Source organism: Oncorhynchus tshawytscha, linkage group LG06 (genome assembly GCF_018296145.1).
Source record: "Oncorhynchus tshawytscha isolate Ot180627B linkage group LG06, Otsh_v2.0, whole genome shotgun sequence".
In the NCBI taxonomy this organism is placed as follows: Eukaryota; Metazoa; Chordata; class Actinopteri; order Salmoniformes; family Salmonidae; genus Oncorhynchus; species Oncorhynchus tshawytscha.
The window spans coordinates 63,218,660-63,223,659 of NC_056434.1; the positions used below are offsets into that span (position 1 = coordinate 63,218,660).

The window sequence follows — 5,000 nt, forward strand, 5'->3', positions numbered from 1 at the left end:
AGAAAATCATTGTGCTTAATTCACATTTAGGTGACACATCTGAGTATACATTTTACACGCTCATACTCCCTGATTTACACCCTTTTCACCCAGTGTCTGTCTGGAGGCTGAAAATTGGATCTTCCAGCAAGACAATAACACCAAGCACACATCAAAATCCAGATAAATTGTCAACAGACCACAAAAAAAAAAAAAAAAAAAAAGACATTTTATAAATGGCCATCTCAGTCTCCGATTCTGTACGGAGGACTGGTCTAAGATGTTCAACAATCTCGTAAAATATTTCTGAAAAAGGCTCAGTGCCGTTATCCTCGCAAGTTAAGGTATTGAAAGGAATTGAAAATAACTGCCATTGAGATTTTTTTTGTATTACTTGTTCAACAAAAACTCTTTCTCTGAGCAATTGTATTCGTATAAAATAATCTAATTTCAATTTTTGTTGTGCATACAATATAGCTCAGTAGTTGTATTTATTTTATAGAGTATTTTTTGCTCATCTTTATCAAGGGTGCCAATAATTATATGGACCCGACTGTATATTGTCTCAGTTACATATATACAGTGGGGCAAAAAAGTATTTAGTCAGCCACCAATTGTGCAAGTTCTCCCACTTAAAAAGATGAGAGAGGCCTGTCATTTTCATCATAGGTACACTTCAACTATGACAGACAAAATGAGAGAGAAAGAATCCAAAAAATCACATTGTAGGATTTTTTATGAATTTATTTGCACTGTATATATATATATATATATATATATATATATATATATATATGTCTACATTTTAACATGTAACTGTTCATTTTAATATGAAGATAAATTAATACCCTATTAGGGTGTGATGCCTGACCTTGTATACTATTCCAGCCACATGTCATTATGAAATCCTAAGGTACTAAAAAGAAACGTCACTATTTCAGGACCCCGTCTTTCAAAGAGAATTCGTAAAAATCCAAATAACTTCACAGATCTTCATTGTAAAGGGTTTAAACATTTTCCCATGTTTGTTCAATGAAACAAACAATTAATGAATATGCACCTGTGGAACGGTCGTTAAGACACTAACAGCTTACAGGCGGTAGGCAATTAAGGTCACAGTTATGAAAACTTAGGACACTAAAGAAGCCTTTCTACTGACTCTGAAAAACACCAAAAGAAAGATGTCCAGGGTCCCTGCTCATCTGCGTGAACGTGCCTTAGGTATACTGCAAGGAGGCATGAGGACTGCAGATGTGGCCAGGGTAATAAATTGCAATGTCCGTACTGTGAGACGCCTAAGACAGCTCTACAAGGAGACAGGATGGACAGCTGATCGTCCTCGCAGTGGCAGACCACGTGTCTCGACACCGGCACAGGATCGGTAAATCCGAACATCACACCTATGGGGCAGGTACAGGATGGCAACAACAACTGCCCGAGTTACATCAGGAACGTACAATCCCTCCATCAGTGCTCAGACAGTCCGCAATAGACAGAGAGGCTGGACTGAGGGCTTGTAGGCCTGTTGTAAGGCAGGTCCTCACCAGACATCACCGGCAACAACGTCGCCTATGAGCACAAACCCACCGTCGCTGGAACAAACAGGACTGGCAAAAAGTACTCTTCACTGACGAGTCGCGGTTTTGTCTCCCCAGGGGTGATGGTCGGATTCGCGTTTATCGTCAAAGGAATGAGCGTTACACCGAAGCCTATACTCTGGAGCGGGATCGATTTGGAGGTGGAGGGTCCATCATGGTCTGGGGCGGTGTGTCACAGCATCATCAGACTGAGCTTGTTGTCATTGCAGGCAATCTCAACACTGTACGTTACAGGGAAGACATCCTCCTCCCCCATGTGGTACCCTTCCTGCAGACTCATCCTGACATGACAATACCACCAGCCATACTGCTCGTTCTGTGAGTGATGTCCTGCAAGACAGGAATGTCAGGGTTCTGCCATGGCCAGCAAAGAACCCGGATCTCAATCCCATTGAGCACATCTGGGACCTGTTGGATCAGAGTGTGAGGGCTAGGGCCATTCCCCCCCCAGAAATGTCCAGGAACTTGCAGGTGCCTTGGTGGAAGAGGGGGGGTAACGTCTCACAGCAAGAACTGGTAAATCTGGTGTAGTCCATGAGGAGGATATGCACTGCAGTACTTAATGCAACAAATGTGTCATGATAGATTTTGATCAATAAATCTTTAAGATTTGAATGTCTATTTCAGAGGGCGTAACATCCAAAACAGCCTTTTATTCCCTTCTATCTAAACTAATCATGGAAATTACCATATTTTCTAAATGATTGTTTTTGTGGTCGGGTCAATCGAGAAGTCCTCTCTTTTGGGTATGTGCTCCCACCAAAAAAGGTACTATAGAAACATAAAAAGTTTCATTCAAATTTTGTTCATCCATTCTATGAGACATTAAAAAAGGTATGATTTTCCGTGCATATGTAATGTCCATAATGCTGAAATCGCCCTTAAACAGTATAAATATATTAGACCAATGTGTTTTAACAGAGCCGCCCCCATCCAGCCCATAGGAAGGTCATATCCATGCAGTCTGCTGCTCTGGCTCTACTGTCACTCTTTCAACAACAAAAATCCCATTCTCTCTGCCTCTCCACTCTAAAATCCCATTCTCTCTGCCTCTCCACTCTAAAATCCCATTCTCTCTGCCTCTCCACTCTAAAATCCCATTCTCTCTGCCTCTCCACTCTAAAATCCCATTCTCTCTGCCTCTCCACTCTAAAATCCCATTCTCTCTGCCTCTCCACACTAAAATCCCATTCTCTCTGCCTCTCCACTCTAAAATCCCATTCTCTCTGCTCTCCACTCTAAAATGCCATTCCCAGGAACCTGGACATTTCATTTGCGCTGTGGTGGAAATAGAGACAGAGCCCGGGGTAGTCTACCATTTAAGGAAAGATCTCCCCATGTCGATAACTGGGCTCTGATGATCTGGTGTGTTGTGAGTTCATTCTGCAGCAGAGAGACTATATTAAGAATGCTGGAGAGAAGTCAAGTCCTGTAACTGGTGACTTCAGTGTACTGTACAGTAGTAGGCTGAGGTGCAGTATCCCTGGATAGCATCAACAGGGGAGAAAGCATAACTTTACACTCAATCGTAAACACTCTAAAAATACATGGTCACCATGGCAATCACATATATATATATTTTTTAAATCCACTTTCACTGATGCAACATCCGCACTCACTGTAACAGTCCGTAAGGCCTTTGTTTTGCCATTAAAAACATACCGTCGATCCTTGAACCGGCTGTCATATCTGATCTGAGGCCAGTGTTTCCCACACGTGCTCTAGTGAACCGTCATTAGGAGCTCCGTCAGTCTGTTGATATTTCAGGGAGCACCCGAGTCTCTCCAGAGCCAGACAGAGTAAACTGGCCACTGAGGGAGTGCCAGGGGCCTGGCAGGCTAGCGTCAGAATCAGGTTCACTCGTGGTGAGGGTGTGTGTGTCACGTGTGCTCGTGTGTGTGCATGTGAAGCGAGCCGGAGCTCCATCTGTGTCCCACGGGTGCCAGTGTAAGAGCCGTGGCCCCGGAGAAAGCCAGACCACAGCATAGGGCTATATAAGGACATGAGCACTGGACCCTGTCATTAGTCACACAGGGAGAGAATGAGAGAAAGAAGGAGAGAGAAAGAGAGAGACAGAAATAGAGAGAGAGAGAGAGAAACCGAAAAGACAGAGTGAAGGTCTCACCGTGAACAAAGTGTCTAAAGCCACCTGACAGTCTGTTTATGGGATTATACACAGTGACCCGTGTGTGGGGTAGGGCTGACCCCATTTAGTCAACTGGTTGATTGTTTGGTCGATAGGCTGGTGGTCGACTAGGATTTCTTTAGTCGAGCAGTAGCAAAAAAAATAAAATAATAATAATAATATCTATCATGTGTACAAGACACCTGTCTGATTCGCGACTGAGTGGACTGATCCATAACGGAGGACGTGGGGATGGTACAGTCCATCAGTCTAAGACCTGCTACTGAAATTGTATATGGTTATATTACATAAGAACAATGGTGCGAAACCAATAAAAGTATGATTTTATAACAAATGCACTTTCTCCAGCGCTAGTGGTCGCTGTCCGAGGTTCATTGAGAACAATACGCCGGAGGCAGCAGCCGAATGAGGAGATGAGAAAACTTGCCATTGCCTTCTTGTCTACGAAAAGTGAAGAGAGGAAATCCCAACTTAATTAGGTCTATAATCAACAGCCTAACTGTTAAAGGTGCCTGGCTTTATGAATCATCAATATATCTACAGGAATAAGACAGATCCCACTTCCTTTGCCTATTTGTTTGCTTAATAGCCTACTGGCTCCGTGAGCACCAAGGCTCACGCAACAACATCACAAATTCAGCTGTTTTTAATGTTTGCTTTGCTGAAATAAAGGCTTTCACAATTTGTTTTTCGTTAGAACAGCCTCTCGGGCATTTTTTTAATTTATTGATTTAGTGTTGTTTACACTGTTTCAAATTGTCTGAAAAATAATATTTATAATAATAATAATAACGCTCCTTTTTCTTGATCTCATTATTGTTATTATTACTGTTATGATCATAAGTAAGTAATGTCATTATCATTAGCAGGCTTAGTATAGCAGCCTTGTGTAACCACCATTGGAGCTGTAGGCCTAAGAGCGCATCCTGTTTAGTCTTAATACCGTAACTTACTTAGGCCTATATTTCAATACTTACTGTATATACAGTAGGCTAGTATATCAATCATTCATTTATTCATGTCAGCACACCGCATAAAAGTCATTCATGATTCAAAATGTAATCAAGCATTTTAGTTTTAAAATAAAAAAGCAAGACTTGAGTAATTAGCTTAAACAACAAATTAAGCCGTTCCATTTCGGCAATTGGATTCACGAATGAATACAACTGATTTTAGTCTTTGCTGTAATAAAGGCATAACAAAACAGACTCTCTGGTAAGCTTATAATTTATTTAGTGTTGTTTACATTGTTCCAAACGATCAGAATGTTTTTATTG

General features: G+C 41.6%; 1 protein-coding gene across 4 annotated transcripts in view; it reads right to left on the reverse strand.

Moving 5' to 3' along the window:
* LOC112252846 (inositol polyphosphate-5-phosphatase A) overlaps window positions 1-5,000 on the reverse strand; it is a 277,551-nt gene that overhangs the window by 178,049 nt on the left and 94,502 nt on the right. Inside the window, exon 1 of one of the 4 annotated variants that reach the window (XM_042323491.1) lies at window positions 3,240-3,377. The exons of the other annotated variants lie outside the window; for them this stretch is intronic. The gene's annotated coding sequence lies outside the window, so the exon portion shown is untranslated. Of the gene's footprint in view, window positions 1-3,239; window positions 3,378-5,000 lie in introns of those variants that run through there. 4 annotated transcript variants of the gene reach the window in all.